The sequence below is a fragment of the Camelus ferus genome, chromosome 6, assembly GCF_009834535.1.
Source record: "Camelus ferus isolate YT-003-E chromosome 6, BCGSAC_Cfer_1.0, whole genome shotgun sequence".
NCBI classification, from domain to species: domain Eukaryota; kingdom Metazoa; phylum Chordata; class Mammalia; order Artiodactyla; family Camelidae; genus Camelus; species Camelus ferus.
The window spans coordinates 40,445,481-40,465,666 of record NC_045701.1 but is presented as its reverse complement, the minus strand read 5'-3'; the positions used below and the strand labels follow the sequence as shown (position 1 = coordinate 40,465,666).

General features: G+C 41.9%; 1 long non-coding RNA gene across 1 annotated transcript in view; it reads left to right on the top strand.

The window, feature by feature from the left end:
* The first annotated feature begins 6,338 nt into the window (after positions 1-6,338).
* LOC116664227 overlaps positions 6,339-20,186 on the top strand; it is a 59,155-nt gene continuing 45,307 nt past the window's right edge. The window contains exons 1-5 of the long non-coding RNA XR_004320627.1: positions 6,339-7,174; positions 7,838-7,896; positions 9,430-9,536; positions 18,738-18,921; positions 19,692-19,868. This is a non-coding gene — a long non-coding RNA (uncharacterized LOC116664227). The remainder of the gene's footprint in view (positions 7,175-7,837; positions 7,897-9,429; positions 9,537-18,737; positions 18,922-19,691; positions 19,869-20,186) is intronic.

The window sequence follows — 20,186 nt, the reverse complement described above, 5'->3', positions numbered from 1 at the left end:
TTGAAGTGTAGTTGATTTTTAATTTTTAATTAAAAAATTTTTTATTTTTTATTGAAGTGTAGTTGATTTACATTATTAGTTTAGATGTACAGCAAAACAATTCAGATATACACATACATACGTATATATATTTTCAGATTCTTTTCATATATATATACACACACACATATATATATATATATATGTGTGTGTGTGTGTATATATATATATTTTTAAATTAACTCTTGACAGCCCCTTTCCTGAAGCTTTGCACCTCGATGGTAAATCAAGGCTGTCTCTCTGGGTCAGAGTGACTTGGATTCTCAGTCAGGAATGGAATGTTTCATTTTCACGGATATAATTTCAAATAGCAAAGTTTCTGATAATCTATGATTTTAGAGAACAAAAGCTTTCAGTGAGGGAGAAAGCAGTAATGCAAAGAAGGGTGTTGTTTTGATATTGTACAGCTGTAATGTGTCATGGGGAGAAACACTTTCCTGTTATTTTGCAGCTGCTTTTAACCGTGTCTGTTATCCCAACCTGGGCAATGCAAGGCAGATTTTTAATTTTCTCTGTCCTAACCAAATTTTGACTTTCTCAGTGCTCACATTACAATAAGGCAGGATCTGGAGACATAAGGCAGAGGGGTCTGATGAAGACAGGTTCCCCTCCGTGAAGCCTGTGGTTGGTGGGCTTCCGTGCTCCCGGCATCAGCCACTGACGTCTGTAATGGGATGGTATGTAATCATCCATTATGAATCTGGGATGTGAACTTCTAGCATGCCAGGCCTTTCAGAGATTCCCTTGTCGTCCCAGTTCTGGTATGTGATGTTGAGGGAACTCACAGGTGAGTCATCAGGGCTGCTCACCCCAAAGTTTTTTCAGTCTGCCACTCTTTCAGCACATCCAAGGTAGAGGTATCAAGCACCACCCATCGCCTGAGTCCCTAGGACTGGAAAAGTGCTTCTGACTCCAGGTGTTGCTCCATCAGTGAAGAACGGCCGGGGAAGTCATTTGCATATGTGTCAAAATCGGCTATCTCACGTCTTCACATAGAGCCGTAAGTCATGTTCTGAGCTTCTTGCAGAATCTCTGGCCCAGCCTTCACCAGCAAGGCCTCTCCTTTAGCTGTGGAGGCGTGTGACCGAAGCTTATTCCAGGCATAAGCTGTCATGGGAAAGTGTGTTGGTGCTTTCCTGGAAGATCCTTAAGTAAAAGGCAAACAGGTAAGCAACAGTCATGCATCTTTCAACTCACAGAGTTTAAAAGGAGCCGTCTTATATATAAATGAACTCTTGGCCTCTTAAACTACTTTTGTTGGTGTGTAATCTGTCTGTGTTGCCATTGGAATAGCTCACATGAATCACTTTAAAGACTCAAGTGAAATCACTTTTTCTTGGGTGTTAAGTTGCCAGGTGTAGTGTGCTTGCCACAGGATTCCTATGCTCGTGGAGAAATGCCAGCTTTTATAAGGATTAGGTATGAGGGCCACAGATCTCCTTTCTCCTTGTACTATGGTAAGCTGCTCTCTAAAGCAACTTCAGCTTTTCAGCCTTCAGCTTCTGGTTCAGAATTATTTTATTGAATCAAATATAGCAGTCCCTGCTTAATAACTATTAACTGCAACCACAGTGTAACCATGATACACCAGTTGCCAAGGTAGTTTTCCACTATATAAAAATATGATAAATAATTCATAGGGAGAATCACTGTCAAAATATATCTTGCGCCTTCAAGTAGCTTTTATCTGGGGATCTCGAGAGAACTTTTACACTGATGATCCAGACTAGTACGGATGATGGCTTTTGCCAATGTGTCTTGAATAAAAGAATGATCTTCATCTTTAGGTAATGCATGAAGGTTTGCTTTTTATCACTGCAAATCTTAGAACTTTTTAATTTTTATTTTTATTAAGTTAATATGTAAACTGTTTTAAGAACAAGGTAGTATTAAAATGCAACAAAAACAGTGTTTTCCTCCCCTAGCTGTGATGCTACTACCCAGAAGCATCTTCTTCTACTTTAGCTGTTTTTTCTGGCATTCACTTTCATCTAAATAATAGGATTCTTGACTTGTCACTTTAGATAATAGTGTTTATTTCCTCTCTGGTCAAAAAGGACCGAGAGCTCTCTTATACCCTGTCTCCTCTCAATATGAATATAGCACGGGCTTTCTTCTTAAAAGTCAACATTAAATAATTACATTATTATGGCTGAACTAAGCAGTGCAAGGTGGTTATAGTTCCTTTCTTCCACATTATTTTTTTCCTGGAGTTAAAAATTGCCTTTACTTCCTGTTTCCTGCAGTATTGGGGTAAAGGGAAAGCCACTTGGCTTTCCAGGGTGGTGATAAGTCCTGGTGCCAAACAGCTCCTTATACAGTCTTTTTTTATTTTTTACTTTTTAAATTGAAGTATGGTTAATTTACAATATTGTGTTGGTTTCAGGTGTACAGCAAAGTGATATATATATATAATATTTCTTTTTAAGATTTTTTTCCTTTATAGGTTTTTACAAGATATTGAATAGAGTTCCCCATGCTGTACAGTAGGTCCTTATTGTTTTTTTTATACATAGTGGTATTAATACCAAACTCTTAATTTATCCCTCCGTCCCCCTTATATAGCCTTTGAACCAATCCTCTTGTCCTTAGCCTCTCATCTCACTTCCTTGCCCCTCCAGCAGAACCCAGTACTCCCAATTCCTGATGTGGCCCCAAATTCTCAACTTTGTCTTTTCCTATGTACAGGATATAAAGAGAAATAACTGAACTGAGGAAATCATCATATTACGAATATAGGGCTGATTGCTATATCTGATATTGCTATATCCTGGTTCAGAGTCTCATCATCTATCTGAATTGCGATTCACAGATTAAACCCTGTTTAACCCTAGTGTCTTGCCCAGTATTCATAGGTGTTCTGCAACAACCACTACCATAACAACAAAGAGCTTTAGTCAAAAAGTTTGGGACACTGGATTGAACAAAATTAGGTATTTAATGCAGGACTTCTAAGAGCAGCTAATATGCTAATATGCATTATAACTCTCCAAGAATATTGTCCTCCCCCAACTTTCTTTTTATCTTACTAGTGTTCCTTGAAACATGATGGACAGTCCTGAGCTAGGTCACTTCGATAATGCATAATTGGGTTTTCCCTGTCTCCGGTCTCTCTTATCCTAAACCCATGATTTACGTTGTTGCCACATTTTTCTTCCTAACTCACAAAGCCAATCTAGGCACTTCAGTTCTCAGAAACTTTCCCATTTTCCTGAAAAGATACAGCCCATTTTTAAAATCCTCAAGCTCTCCCACATTTTGATCCTAACAGATTTTCTTACCCACTCTTCCAGCATTTCCTCATGCATCTGCACATTTTAGCCAAGTCAATTATGAGTTTTACCTCAGGCTCTCAGAGTAACTGGAAAGTCCTGTTTCTGCTTTTCCTTCACCTAGAATGTTCTTCCCTTATTTCTGATCATCCTCCATGAAGCCCATTCTGATCCACTTCCTTTCCTGGGTGCCACACATGTTGGAATGACTTACTCCCTCCTCTGGGTGCCACCATTTCATCTGTGATTCTGTTAGACTTACTGCATTCAGCCTTGTAGCTTGTCGTCTCACTGGTGGTGGAATCTAAGACCCCTCAGGGCAAGACATTCTCTTTCTCATTTCATAATTCTAGCATGTGTCTTGTATTGGGTAAATATTCAGTGAAAGCTGACTTTATAAAATGAGAAACGGAAGCACTCTTTGAGGATCTAATCTGAAACAATAAGTGGTAGCTGCAGTTAACATTATCGAGGAGTTGATTTCTCACTTTCTAGGTTATCTGGCACCTTATTAATTTCCCCCCACCTAGACAGCTTTACAACTTCATCCCTTCCAGATGACAGTGAAAGGAAACTGAGAGTGAGATTACTGCAAGATTTCCTACTATTTAGTAATTTTTTAAAAATAAGTGTTTAATTGGAAAAAGGTTGAACTTGGGGTTTTAGATTCCATTAATTTTATTCATGGATTCCTACCCCTCACTAGCCCAAATAATCAAGATCTAACTGCATGTTGTTAGATGCATCTTTTATTCATTAAGCCACTGAAATCCTCACCCCAAACTTTTCCCATTTGACACTCTAAACTGGTAGAGCGCTGGGACACTGAGGCCTAAAAGGAATCTGAGATTAGGTAGAATTTATCTTTTACAATTTGAGGGTCATAGATAAACACATGCACAAAATCTAACTTTGATTGCTATTCAGGATAATATGGTTAATTTGGAAGTACAAAATTCACCAGGAAGAAGGATTCTATGCTAATCCAAAATGAAAAAACAATAGTTTGCTCATCCTCTAGGACACTTGTATGGTCCCAGCACTGAGGAGATGAGGGTGGCAAAAGGATGGGCCTCCTGGTCAGTCTTGCAAGCTGGCTGGATTCTGCTTGAAAAGCTTTCTTCTATGACATACCCTTTCCTGGTTTTCTGCCCGTGTCTCTGGCCTCCCCTTATTCATCTCTCATTGGTTCTTCCTCCTCTTCCTGACTTACATGTTGGAGTTGGAAGTCCCCTGGGTGTGGTCCCAGCCTTTCTCTCTGGGCTCCAGACACATACATCCAATGGATCACATGCTTTCTCTGTCTTGATGTCTCATCGGTGCCTCAAACCCTCAGCCACTCAGCTTCCCTGCTGTCCCCCTCCTACCTCTGTACACTTTACCTGGGTAACTTTTATTTATCCTTCATGCTTCACCTTTATTTATTCAGCAAATACTAACTGAATGCCTAATGTGTGCTTAAATGTCTCATCCTCAGGAAAGCCTTGTCTGATGTCTCAGATCAGCTTAGGAGCTCCTGTTATCAGCTAAACCATGTTCTTCCCATTAGAACGATCATCACAATGGAAGTTATATAATTTAAAAAAGTGTCTAGCCCACTGAACTTAAGATCCACAAGAGCAAAGATAATGTCTAATTCTCACTGTATCCCCAGTGCCTAGAATAGTGCTTGGTACATAGTAGGTGCTCAGTAAACATGTGCAGAGTGCACGAGCATATAAGGACTTAGCGAAACTGCTTACAATCTAGCTGAAGAAAGACAACTTTTTTGCATGCAACAGATGTTTACATAGCAGTGTGGGCAAGGAAATGGTTAGACTATTCGACTTTTTAAAAAATTTTATTTTGGTGGGGAGAGGTAATTAGGTATTCATTTACTTATTTATTTACTTATTATTTTAGTGGAGGTACTGGGGATTGAACCCAGGACCTCGTGCATGCTAAGCAGGCACTCTACAACTGAGCTACACCCTCCCCCTAGACTATATGACTTTTAAAGTCCTATTTGATCCTGAGACTCTAGGATTCTTATCCTCACATCTAAGTTACCATAGAGACCCTGTACCTTCTGGGGTAATGCAGCGCAAGGGCGTGATCAGAGTTGGGTATGGTTAATTTGGGAATATTTCCTAATCCAATTTTGAGGCGTTGGTGGTATAGTGGTGAGCATAGTTGCCTTCCAATTTTAGTATGTGTGTTGCTGAAGTGAGCACTTTCCTAATCCAAATAGATGAATTTGAAGCTTAACTTAAGACTTAAACATAAGACAGAAGAGAACCACAAATCTCCTAGAAGAGAGCATAGGTGAAACATTCTCTGACATAAATCTTAGCAATGTTTCCCTAGGGCAGTCTACCAAGGCAATAGAAATAAACACAAAAATAAACAAATAGGACCTAATTAAACTTATAAGCTTTCACACACCATAAACAAACAAAAACCTATGGACTGGGAGAAAATATTTGCAAATGATGTGACTAACAAAGGCTTAACGTCTAGAATATGCAAACAGCTCATACAACTCAATAACAGAAAAACAAACAACCTAATCAAAAAGATGGGGCAGAAGACCTAAACAGATGTTTCTCCAGTGAAGATATACAGATATCCAATAGGCACATGAAAAGATGCTGAATATTGCTAATTATCAGTGAAATGCAAATCAAAACTACAATAAGATATCACTTCACACCGGTCAGAATGGCCATCATTAAAAAGTCCACATGGCGGGGAGGGTATGGCTCAGGTGGTAGAGTGCATGCTTGGCATGCACGAGGTCCTGGGTTCAATCCCCAGAACCTCCATTAAATAAATGAACCTAATCCCCCCCACCAAAAAAAAAAAGTCCACAAATCGGAGGGAGAAGGGTAAATTAAGAGTTTGGGGTTAGCATATACAAACTACTATATATAAAATAGATAAACAACAAGGTCCTAAGGTATAGCACAGGGAGCTCTAATTAATGGCTTGTAATAACCTATAATGAAAAAGAATATGAAAAGTAATATGTGGATATATAACTGAATCACCATGTTGTACGTGAGAAACTAACACAACATTGTAAATAAACAAAAACTCAACTCAAAGCAGGATTTCTCAGGCTGGGTACTGTTGACATTTGGGGGCCAGATAATTCTTCATGTGTGGGGCTGTTCTAGACATTGTAGGATATTAGGAGCACCCCTGGCCTCTACCCACTCGATGCCAGTAGCAACCCTTAGTTCTGACAACCACAAATGTCTCTAGCTATTGCCAAATACCCCCTGGGGGGTAAAATATCCCCTGGATGAGAACCCCTGACTGATAGGAGAAGAATACATTGGATTTCCTGGGGGAGAAGCTTTCTAGAGGTTGGCATTTATAGAGACACTAAATTGGGAATGAGCAAATCATGCTTAGAAAATGGCAAGATTCTCTTGGTTGGGATGGGAAATACTAGGATAGAAAACTTGTCAAGCTGGGTAAGAGTGGAATTCTGTTCATAAAAGGTGGTTTGAAGGCATCAATATGAGTTTGAAAAATGAAAGTTCTGTGGGAGTAATAAGTCATGAAAGTCAAGGGCGGCCTGCTGATGAAATAAAGTGACAAAATGAGCTCCTTTGGGAATGGGTGGTGCTCCTCAGTGGGCAGGGGTGCCTCCTGTCTGGGCCCTTCATTGGAGCAGTTACATCCAGGAAATATATCTCAGACTAGACTGAGTGCTCTTCAGGGTCCAGGCAGGTCTTGCCTAGGACAACACCTGACCGGCACATAGATGAAGTTCACCCAGTCAGCTCTGAGCTGGGCTGACCTGAGAAGGCTGAAGGAAGAAGCCAACAGAGAAGGCAAAAGTCTCCTAGCTTGTTGGTTTGATGTATATCTTAGTAAGTACTTGAAATGATATCAGTAAATTAGACATTTGTTTTTTTTTTTTTTTTTTTTTTTTTTTTTGGCTAGTCATCAAAGACTTTTTTTGAGTTGCATAAACAATAGAAATTTGTTTTCTCACAATTCTGGGAGTTAGAAGTCTGAGATCAAGGTGTTGATAGGGTTGGTTTCTGCTGAGGTCTGTCTTCTTGGTTTATAGATGGCTATCTTCTCCCTGTGTCTCCGCATGGTCTTCCCTCTGTTTATGTCTGTTCTGTCTTCTCAATGTCACTTTACATGCCTCTTGCTTCCTGGTGCAAGGTTTTCTTTTGTCCCTGAAGAAAGTCACACTGGACTCCTTGGTGGCCGTAATGTGCATATAACCTGCTGGGCTTGGGTGTCTCCTGGGGAGGTATGGGGTGGCTGTGGCTCACCCTGGGGGCATGGACATGGCAGCAGACACTTGGGGGTGTTCATCTGAATGAACTCTCCTTTCAGGAGGCTGACATCTTGCTAGGACATTAGCACTGAGACTTGCTACTCATCACATTTTTATACTTTCTGACTTCTATCTTTACTTCAGGCTGCAGCAAAAAGAGGAAGGTGATAATTTCTGGCTTAAATTAGGCAGGACTATTAGGTGTTTAAGTATGACACATTTTAAATATTTTTAAAATCAGGAGATGATATCACTTTGTATTAAGAAGAAAAAAAAGACTTTCACCCTGCAACATCCAATGTAAGTATAATCTGCTATGATTTTTGGAAATAATTTTTTGGGAAGAAGGCATAGCTCAGTGATAGAGTGTGCTTAGCATGCATGAGGTCCTGGGTTCAATCCCCAGTATCTCCATTAATTTTTTTAAGTTAATTTTATTCTTAATAGCAGTGACTTTGGGAAACTGTGTGCTTATTTTTCTGGTGCTGTTGTTGCTAAAATATTCTCAGAGCTCTTCATTCTCATATTTATTCCTTCAACAAACATTTGTGGAAAATCTGTTTTGTCCCAAGCACTGCTGAGGACATAAAGATGAAGGGGCCTGAGGAGCTCACTGAATGGTGGGGCAGCAAACAGTGCAGTGGCAGTGACAATGCAGGTGGCAGGTGCTCTGGGGAGGGAGAGCGAGGGGCTCTGTCCTTGTGGAGGAGGGAGGGCTGCTTGGGGTCTGAAGGAGAGAGTGAAGGTACGTGCAGGAAGAGACCAGGGAGCTGGTCCTTGAAAGGTGAGCTTGAGGTCACCAGGAGAAGCAGGAGTGGGGACTCAGGTGATTCCTGGCATGGAATAATAGTTCTTTTATGTAGGCCCAGGGGAGTGAGAAAGAGCGTTCCACAGAGAGCAGTGATAGTTCAGTGTGTTCCGGGGAGAGAGGGCAGAGCAGAAGCATGAAAAATGTTGCCCACCATGCTGAGATGATGAAAAGTCATGAAAAGATTCTTGGAAAGTTGACTCTAGTAGTAGTGAGGAAGGATTGATTTTGGGGACAAGACAGGAAGATGAGATATGAGGCTAGTACTTTATGTGCACAAATGGGATGGGGGCCACTGTGGAAGGTGTCCGAGGAAGTGTGCACCTTCCTCCCTAGAGGGACTTGAAGTACTTTTTTTTTTCAGATATATAGCAAAGTGATTCACTTTTATATATGTATAGTTTTTCAGATTCTTTTTCATAGTATGTTCTTACAAGGTATTGAATATAGTTCTCTGTGCTATGCAGTAGGACCTTGTTGTTTATCTCTTTTATATATAGTAGTTTGTATCCTAAAGTACTTTTATAACTCTCAGAAATGTGATAACTATCCAATATGTGAACCGTATAGGTACAGAGTGAAATATAGTCCACATTTCCATGTGTTCTACAAAAATGTAACAATTGAATATTTTTCATCAAGGTAGAAAATGACAACCTGGTTTTCCCCATCCTCCACCCAATCAAAATACATATTAGTCATGATCTATCTTTGGTCCGTTCAGGTAGGAATCAATGGTTAACCTGTGTTAGGGACTGGGAAGGAGTGGAATGAGGTGGCCAGGACAATGGAGTCATTCAGCAGTTAGGGAAATGATTAGAGATCTTGGTCAGTAATTTAAGGTAAAGATAGGAGCTGAGGGAGTAGTCTAAGATAATTCCTATAGTTCCAGCTTGGTCAGTAACTTTTAAAATTGCCTTCTGAATCCCTTTGTGGGCCAAGAAGATCAGTTTTATTACTTTTTTGCTCACTCCACAGAGCATGAAAGATGACTCATTTCCTCATCCTTTTCACTCATTCCATAGAGCATGAACCAGTTTGGTAAACCATGTGAATCACTGGATTATTCTCTAATTGATTTCGTGGTATTTACAAAAAGGATCTACTTTCAAAGGATAATGTTTAACGCCCGGTAAGTATTTGCATGAGAACACGCCCAAATTCTCTCCTATAAAAGGTTTTCTTTTATCTAGAACTGGGAAAATATTTTGTAATTAGAAAAATTTGTGAGGGAAAACTCAGTCTTTAATAGAGCTGGTGTGCTTGCTATTCTGAAGGGACTGCAGACTTTCATGTCGTCAGTGCCTCTGGCTTAGGCAGGTTCCTGTCTGGAATGTCCCTTTGTATCACCTTCCTCCCCATTTCTAACTGGGGAATCAGATACACCCTTTGAGCCCCAGGTCACATGTCATGTCTTCTGCCTTCTGACACCATTACATCCTGGGCAGGAAAACACTGCCTTTTCCAGACTGTTTTCTCCAGTAGACCATGCACTCTTTTAATGGAGGTCCCGCATGCCCATCTTTGAGTCACCATTCACGCACCTTGATATAGCACCAGTTTAATTCATTTGGTTGAGTTGTAGAGGATGCAGAAATGTGGTTAGGAATGTTCCATCTGCCTGGGAAGGTTGGAAGCCAGAGCCTACCATGAGGAGGCTACATGAGAGTGCCCAGCCAGGGAGCAGAGCCTCTTGGCACCTGGCAGCAGCAACAGGTGGGCACCAGGGAGGAGTGAAATGAAAGCAGGATTGGGGTGGGGTTCAGGGCCAGGGTTACTGCCTCTGGAAGGCCTGGAGGACCAAGGTCAACCAGGACCAAAACAAGGACTTGGTATTGGGTTGGGGAGTGGGAGAAGGAAAGGGGCTACTGGGATGGTTTAGGGAGGGGGTTTTGGGACCAGAGTTAAGACATTACCCAAAATGTGAGGGGAAAAACAACAACAACAAGTGATGAACCCAATGGCTGGCACAGACTGGAACTGTTACTACATTTTGAAAGAGCAGGGAATCATTAAATTTAAGAAGGAAAATTTAAGTTGGGTCTGGAAAAACATGATTTGGACATTTTAGAGGCCAGTGGGAAAGAAATTCCAGGCATTAAGATGGAAGCAAGCATGTAGCGTTTGTGAACGGAGAAGCCATTTGTGAGCCTGGGGCCGCCAGCAGGAGTGGAGAGCAGGAGGGTGCAGTCCAACTGTGGAGGTTCTGGAAAGCATGGCAGAGGAGCCCATACCACACACAGAAGGAGATAGAGGCCCCCTGTGCTTTCTGCGCAGAAAGAGTAGGCCGGCCATATGTTTAGGAGCTGGCGGGAGTGCTTGATTAAAGCTTGCAGGTCCTGGAATCCTGGAATTGCCAGGAGACTTTGATAATCAAATCTGAGCTGAAGGTAAGTGGGAGAGGCCTGTGGCCAGGGTTTTAGACTTGAATGTCAGTTGGTGTATGTGCTGGGGGCACTTGAAACCACCACAGGCACAGTTCCTATCTTCCTAGAACATTGGATTCATTGGGGGAGATTTTGGGGGCAAGTACTTATATATTGAAATGAATATTGAAACAAATCAAGTATATATTTTTGGAATATAATGCAAATTTAGAATGAGGTTTCAAATAAATGTTGTGCCTGTTCTTCTGGCTGTCCCCTTCAGGCTCTATGCAAGCCCTGAGCCTCAAGGGAAGACTGACTCCCCTGCTTCTTGGGGTACCTCAGTGGTGTAGAGTGAAAGGTTAGGTTGAGATAGTCTCTGTGGGGATGATGGGAGATGATGGGAGAGTTAAGGAGACTCACAGCCTCGTCACGGCAGCAGCTGAAGGTCAGGGGCTGGCAGTGACCAGCGCAGCAGAACCAGAAATTTCCCTGTTTTGTGCCAATTTTCCTACCACTGTCATTGGGTCAGTCCTCCACTTAAAGAAAGGACATCTCAACTTTAGACATCACGCTGACATCATACCACATTAAAAGCATTAGCTACTTTATGGGTTAAAGGAATGGGAGTTTTTACTTAATCAAAAATGCCTGTTACTGAAGACAACATTTGCAGACCTAGGAAAATAGCTGTGGAAGGAATTGTTAATGTAAACAAATGTAGTCAGGCAGTCGTACGGATGCTAATTTGAAGTTTTTCCTGGATTGCACTGGGACCGAACAAAATGGCTGGAGTGAAGTAGTTAAAATGAGAGTAAGTCGAAAGATAGCAGGTTGTAGGACATATACTTGCTTATCTTACCAGTATCTTTCTAGTGATGTCAAGCTTTCTGCTCCCTACCTCTACAATTATGATCACAAAAGCAGTACGTGCTTGTAAGAAAAACCAAAGAATACAGGATTATGTAAAGTAAAAAGTGGCCTTTTCCTCCTCTTCCTTCAGTCTCCTCACCCTCAAGGTTAGTTGCTGTAACTGTTACGTATTTTTTAAGGACACACTGTAGGATTACCTGGACCACCAGGTAATCCTAGCTTTTCTAGCTTCTGGGAGATTGCAGAGAACATCATAGTGTCAGAGAGGAAGAAAACTTTTCTCTACCCTTCTAGGTACTTCTGGCTGGCCTAAGAATTAACTTGACATCACACTTTAACACGAGAAAATCAAGTTTAATTTAGTGAACCCCACACACTGAGAGGGTCAGAGACAGAAAGGTAAAATGAAGTACATGCACCATCCTGAGCTAAGGAATGGGCCAGGTGCCTGGGACTTCCAAGGGCAGGAGGGTCATTTACAGGATGAGAAGAGTAGACGTTTGGTAGTGAGATCTTTGCCCTGACATACAGATCGTGCCACTTAGATAAAATTTACCTGCAGTAGTAACTCTTTTCTAGGAAAAACATCCAATTTAAATTCTTCTAGTTAGTTAGCAGAGGAACAGTAGTAGCTTCTCTTGAGCCCACAGGAGCTTGATAGCCTTTAGCTCAAAAAAGTCCTCGTGCAAAAGTGATACATTTTGGGTAGGCTTATTCTGAGCACCTATTGCAGACAAGGTTGTGGGTCTCCATCATTCTCTTTACAAACATTCATCTAGTCAACAAATATTCGAGCACCTCCTTTGTTCCAGGCATTGGGGTACCTCCATGCACACATATAGGGGATTAGACAAATCAGGCTACATTCATTCAATAGATTAGGTTTTGAAAGGAATGAATTGGGTCCATTTTGGACTAAAATGGAATGATGTCTAAGAGGTACAGTGAAAGGGAGAAGACTCGTAGAGCAGTATATATGCTGCAAACATTATGAATGAAAAATATTTGCTACCTAAACCAGATTTTATTTTAATGAGTATTTTCCAGTTTATCTTTTTTATTGTTGACTTGTAAGAATTCTTTGTATATTATTCAGCATACTGGCTGTTTATCATATATGCTGCAAATATCACGAAGGAAAAATTATATTGGTGGGTAAGTTAGATTATTTTAATGAGTATCCTTCAGTTTCTTTTCCTTTTCTATAAACTCCTACAGTTGCTTATGTAATGTAATCATGTTTAATGTATTTTCGAATGATGTAAGTTTGAGACAGAACATTATAAAGACATTAAGTCACACTTTCTATGCAAAGTTTGAAACAATGAGAATCTTCCCAAATTTTAAAATAATCAAGAACCACATATTCTAAAAGTGGCTGGGTTACTAAGTTGCAAAGTGCCTTTAAGTATTGCTACATGGCATTTCTTCTTTATCAGATAGGCAAAAATAAAGACCACACTTTGCCAGGCTCTGTCTTGAATTAATGTTTTAAATTATATAAAATCTTTAGGAATACATTCCTTGCGTAAAATGAAACAGCCCTAAATCAGTATCCTAAATCAAATTTTATTTATTTATTTATTATTTATTTTTATTTATTTATTTTTTAAAGACAACTCTGACAGGTCTTCAGAGTGTGTTGACACTGGTTGAATTTCAGCACTAGTAGTCAACTAGCATAAAGGTTTATTTTTAGTGAGCATCGGAGACACTGGCTCCTAGAACTCGTTAGGGCAATGTCAGATAATCAATCCAGCTTTAATCATGCATATAGTTTATAAAATTATAATAACATGTAATGTGACATAATGATACAGAGCAGCTGCTCCTAAATCCCTGGCCTGTGTGATATGTGTTCCAGATAGGACTGAAGTTTAGCAGTAGGAAGTTCGGCATGCTAGCATTAATGACAGAAAACACTAATTAGCTTTAATGAGCAGATGTGCAATTTAAGCAAATAGTTTAACCACCTCCACCTTAAGTTTTGGACAAGTTCTTCCAGGACCTTAGGTTGATCAAATTATGTCTAGAAGAAACAGCACAGTTTAAAACCTATTTGATATAATTTTTAGAGTCATAGAAGGGAGGTTATTTTAATTTTTACCAAATGATTATTTTGTAGAATTCTGTCTCATAGGTGAACTGCTGATCAGTTCAAATAGCTCCCTAAAGTAGCCAAATCTCCTGCATATGCATTTTTTAATTAAAAATAGTTTTATTCTACTCTTTCCTTTAATGGAGTTATTGGGGAATGAACCCAGGACCTCATGCACGCTAAGCACACACCCTACCACTGAGCTACACTCACACAACCCCTGCATGTGGATTTTAGACTTGAAAAGTTCAGCACCCTAAAACTGATGATCACCTGTCAAAATGATTCACTTTTCATAGCAAAGCTTTTTTTTTTTTTTAACATTTTTTATTGATTTATAATCATTTTACAATGTTGTGTCAAATTCCAGTGTAGAGCACAATTTTTCAGTTATACATGAACATATATATATTCATTGTCACATTTTTTTCTGTGAGCTACCATAAGATCTTGTATATATTTCCCTGTGCTATACAGTATAATCTTGTTTATCTATTCTACAATTTTGAAATCCCAGTCTATCTCTTCTCACCCCATAGCAAAGTTTTAAGATAAATTTTATTCTGTATTATATAGAGGGTATTGTAAAGGCTACAAAGAATGATGCACTGGACAAGGCCTGCTTTTATTTGCAACATAAAGGAGACTAAACGTGAAAGGATTATTGTATCTGTACTTGAAAGTTAGATTGAGTTAGAGGAAGCAGGAGGTCTTAATGTGAAGCTTAAGTGGGGCCTCTGGTTTACAGTCATTTGCTAGGGAGACGAGTGGGCTTGTAATTGCGGGCTCTGAAAGGATACCTTTGGCCTTTGTTCTTGGCTTTGCCTGCAGGACCCCGCCCTTCCAGCCAGACACTGCTCCCTGCCTTCCTCTTCTCCCAGCCCCCTAGGTGCCTCTGCCTCCTTGCCTCCTCAGCCACTGACTTCTCGACTTCTCAAGCCGAAGGCTCCTCTGTGGTTATGTCCTTTCCCGGTCTGACTCTCCCTCCCTCACCCCTCAGCCCTGGCCCCCATTTGGTTGGTCGGTCTGGGTATCTGGATGAACTCTTCATTTTCTTCTGGTGAGAAAAGGGAAAGCCCATGCCATCCTTCCAGTCCCACAAGCATGTGAACAGCAGCCATGGGGTGTGCCTTTTGCAAGAGGGAGCAAGTATTCATTTCCTTAAAGACCTGAGGTCAGAGTGGGGACAGGCTGTGCTGTCAGTACAGCCTTTGTGTGGTGGGGAAAAGCCCCTTGCTGCCTGCTGCTCATCTCCTAGGAAACCACAGAGAGCACTGGCATCCTGCCTTTATTTCAGCTGACACTAGGCTTCCTTATCCACCAGTGTCACCTCATCCCCTGCTTGGCATTCTCAGAAGTTGCTAGTGGTAACCTGGCACCAAACAAAACAGGAGTGTTAGAAATCAGGCGTCTGTTCCTAGTGCCTAGTAAACATTCCATAAGAATTTGCTGAATGCACCTATGCACGAATGAACGCTGTGGTTAAATCAGCTTCCTTGTAGCTCCTTTCAAATCACTTGCCATATTTAGCCATATTTTAACCAATTGGTAAGGCACGTATTTACCGTTACACATCACATTGCTGAGGGAAACCCCCAAGTGGATCCTACCCCTTTTGGAAGCACGTGCATTTGCTGAACTCTGTTCTTATTCCACAGAGTATGGAGGAAATATTGATAATCATCCTATTATGAAGGTTTGTTTTCTTTTTTGTGCCTATATTTGCTATAGTAAAAAATGCACAGGAATTATACCAAGCACTTTCTGTGTTTCGAGACGTTGTGCAACACTTTTGGAGGGTTTTCCTTAGTTTGTACTCATTGAGTGGCCTTGCTTGATCCCTTTACTTCCCACACCAACCCATCAGACCAGCCCTTTCTCTGCCCCGCGAACGAGCTCTCTCCTCCGCTGTCCCCAGAGCCCCTGCCTCCCACTTTCCCCTTTTCTTTCTCCTTTACCCAAAAACAATCCCCTCATTGCTCCTGGAACAGCTCAGCCATCAGAGGCCCTGCTTGGTCGCTGCAGGAGGGGCTTGGGCCCAGAACCTGGAGCTTACTATTGCCACTAGTCTAGGAATATGGTTGAAACCCAGTGGGCAGGATGAATCCTGTGTTGCCATTATTTATGGCTCCTTAAGGGTTGGCTCTCTGTGATCCGCCCTGCCACTCCTACAGCCCCTGGCAAAGGAGGTGTGCACTACAGTTTAAAACCTAAGAACATTCTTTCCATGACACATGGACATGTCTCTCATTAGACCATAAACTCTGAGGGCAAAGGTCATGTTGCATAGGTCCTCCTGTCACCCATCCTTGCCATAGCTGGCATATGGGGGGTAATAAGTGACTGGATTGGTGAACTACTGGGTCCTTTTAACTGAAAAGATGAGTGAAGTGAAAACTTTCAGGATGCAAACAACATGGGGTAGTTTCTTGAAAACCTGCCATTCTCTTCTCATGGGCTACAAGGATTTTCAGCATGGAAGTTTTTAATCTGGGATAGGCAGTGGTGGTTGATAAACCAAGTTTGGGTGACAATAGCCAGCTCATTGTTTTGATAACAGTGAGGTGCTGTGCAGAGCCTACCAAAGAACACAAACCTAACATACTTGGGAGAATGACTCCACATCACTTAGGGAGAGAAATCAAGGTGGGGAGAAGACAAGGTCAAGTGGTACATGGTTTTTGGCCTGGAGAGCAAGATATTTTTCACCATTAATAGTCATAAGAAAAGTGAGTTTTGGGTACAAGATCAGTTCAGACTTGAATATGTCTCTGAACTCCGGTGTCTATAATTATTAAATAGGGGTTGTACTTGCTCTTTCTGAAGAAACGAGATAATAGATGGGAGAGCACTTTGAAACTTGAAAACTGGGAAGGACTAGACAATTATGTTAATGATAACTTTTGTGATTATTTAATTGTATTTAGATATGTTCTGCCAGCAGTTAGAATAAAGACTTGAAGTGACATCTGGGATCCAAAGGGATGGTTGAGACAACTGAGGAAGAAGGCAGGAGCAGAGAGAGCTAGTGGGGTCAGCAAGTCTACAGATGGGGAAGAAAACAGGGTTTATCAAGGGAGCAGTGAGAACTCCAAGACAAAGCTGGATAGTGGGGAGTCCTAGAAACCAAGATTATGGAGAATTCTCAGAAGCTGGAAATGTTCAACAGTGTCAAATGCTGCAGAGGTTGAGTAAGAGAAATGATTAAACTCCACTGTATCTGGTAAACCTGAGTAAATGGTTTCAATAGAGGGTAGCGTTTCCTTCTTGCAGACATATCCCTGCACTGAGCCCTCCCTGCCAACACTCTCTTGCGCCAGACTCTCCTTTCCCTTATAGACAAAGTCTCCTCTACTGTCAATCTCATTGTGAATACTCCACCTCCTCCCTGCCCCCTCAGGAATGGCCTATCTCCTCCCACCATGATGCTGGGGGTGAGGCGGGCTTGACCTTCTTCTTGCCTTCCTTACTGCCTCCTAACTGAGACTGCGTGCCACCGGCCCCCCCCCCCCCCCCAGTCTCCTGAGCTTTCTCTGTGTTCCCCAAAGACTCTGACATTTGGTCTTTGGGCTTTTCCTCTCAGCCCTGAGTCCTGCCACGATTCTGGACAACTTCAACTGTCATGTGGCCAGCCCACCAACATTATCATGACTGACGGGTCCTACTTCCCCTCCACCCGACTCTGGCTGCCTGTTCCCTGCACAACCTGTGCCTGTCGTTGTCTCAGACTGGCCCGTCTCTGTGATCCCAATCTTCGGCAGCATATCCGTGGTCATCGTCCTTCAGGATGGAAATTCTCCCACTCATGAACTCCTACAGTTCCCCACCTCACCAGCTCTTGATGATTCAGTTTTCTCTTTTCTGCATTGACTTCTGTCTCTGACAGAATTCTCACAGTCATTATTTCAGGGATTCTTTTCCCACCTTCTTTCTTCCTTGTCTTTCCCTCGTACTCAGCCACCAAGACTCCACCTTGGAGCAAGCCTCCTAATTCATCCTCTGCAGTTCTATATATGGGTCCTTGTGGATTGCTAGTGAACATTATATGCTTTTTCTGCCTGACAATCCCTAGACAGCTTTAGGGAGTGTCTCCCCCTCTTTTCCTTTTCCAAATGTCCACCTCAACATCTTGCTCACTCTCAACATACGGCCTTACTTTAAAAAGGCCTTTCTTTCTCACTAAGAAAACTGAGGCTGTAAAGTACAGAGTTCTTTATCTTACTCTTCAGTGTTTATGTCCATCTGGCTCCCATCTTTCTATCCTTCTCCTTTTAGGAAAAGAACTACTGATCTCTGTTTATTAAGGCTTTAGATCTGCCTCCCCTACCCCACCATCTGCACCTGTATCTTTACTCTGAGTCCCTAAACTTTCTCACATTTGCCCCATATGAAAGTCAAACCAAACCAAAGACCCTTGCTACCATTCTCCCTTTCCCTTCACATGGAAGCTTCCTGCAAAGATAGGTCTGATCAGCTTTCTTCTTTTTTTTTTTTTTTTTTACCTCCCACTCCCTAATAGGGTTTCTGCCCAGTTGAGCCCCATATAGACCAAACAAATTGGCACTTCCCTTCCTCCTTTTGATGGTCCTCCCTGAGCCATTTGATCTGCTTGCTGTCCCTCCTTTTCTTCCCCTTGGCTTTGCCCATATGTCTCCTCTTTGCTGTCAAATCTGTTAGCTCCTTCCCTTTATTGGCTCCCTTTGGACTTTCATCCCCTAAATGCCAGAGTCACTGGGTTTATTCTGTAGTCTGCTCTCCTCACTCTGAGTGTTTTCCCTGGCTGACCTCATCTGCAATCATGGCTTCAACTGCCAGTGCTTATTGAAAATTCACATGCCTCTAGCTCTTGCTCAGGCTTCCCTTCGTGTTCCAGACCCATATGCCCAACTGCCCCTTGGACACTGCCACTTCAATGTCCCTCAGTTACTGCAAACTCAGCCTCATCCTAACAGAATTCATATCTTTTCAGCCAAATTTCTTCTCCTGGATTTTTTAGGTGATATTGTCATTATCCAGGATCCCAGCCTCTTTTCACCATTTCTAGTCAGTCATCAACTCTGGAGAGATGGAAGGATTCAAGTTCACTGGAATCCCAGGAATAGAGAGAAGCCCAACACAGTAAGATGCAGAAGTGGGAGGGCCAAGAGAAATTGGATCTCTCAAGGATAAAGCGGCCCCAAGTGAGTATAGGTTGTACATGTCCCATTTACAGTTTCTACCTTTGTAAGGTCTCCAACTGGCTCCTCTTTTCCTCCAGGCTACTGCTTATCCCTGTGTCTTACCCAAAAGTAAATCTTATTAAGTCATTGGCTCTTTTAACTTTTGGACAGCAAGTTAAAAATTCCTTAGCTCCTCACACAGGGTCCTTCAGGATATGGTCCCTGTTTACTCTCTGGCCTCATTTCTTGCTACCACCTACACATTCTTTTTGCTTCAGCCACATGGAAGTTCTTTCAGCCCTTTAAAAGCATCAGGCCTTCATTTAGGGGTTCCATGCTCCTGTGCTTGGAAGATCTGTCCCACCATGTCCTTCAACCCCATTCGTTCTGCCATTTCTACTTTTCTTTCAACACTCAGCTCAGGCACAATTTCCCAGAAGCCTTTTACAATTCCAACCTGGTTTTCTCAGTGCTATCATAGCATCCTACATAACATAAAAATACCCTTATCACATCTCACTGTAATCAGTTAACTTGCTTCTCCTCCCTAGTAGCCTGGGTTACTTTATGAAGGCAGGCAGCTCTCAGTCTATCTGGCTTTCTATCCCTAATGTTTAGCTCATGAACAGTACTTGGAATAAACAAACAAACAAACAAACAATCAACCATTAAAGTTTTAAAGCTTAAGTAGAGGCTATTTAGCCTAGTAACCTTTTCTCTTAGCATTTAAATAGCAAGTCATTTAGTTGTGTCATTTCATATGCTAACCGCATGCATCTTCATTCCTGAAGGCCTGTGTGGTGTTGCTGGCCCATTTACCAGCGGGAAAATCTGAACATTTAAGAATGCATCTCCAGGAGGTATCTGCCCCCAGCCTGATGTCTAGCAGCCCGTCGTCTGCAGAACCCACCAGATCAGCGTCCTTCTCCTGGCTTTGACCTACACCACACCTATGGTCACTGAAAAAGGTGGGCAGACAGACATATTTATGGTAATCTCTCTTTTGTCCTTAGGGTAAGGAGTGCATGGGGTATGTTTGTCTATGTGGATGTGTGTGTGTGTGGAGCGCGCCTGAGTGGGCAAAGAGGAAGAGGGCAATGTGTACATCATTTCTTCGCTGATGCCTTCCCTGCCCTTCTTGACTGGGCGATGTTCGCCTCCCCACCCTCTCTGAGCACCTTATTCTCCCCCTCTGCACTGATCACAGCTTAACTTGCATTTAGGTGATGAATGCTCGTCTCTCTCGCTATCGTAAACGGCACGAGGAAAGAAACCTAGTATATTCC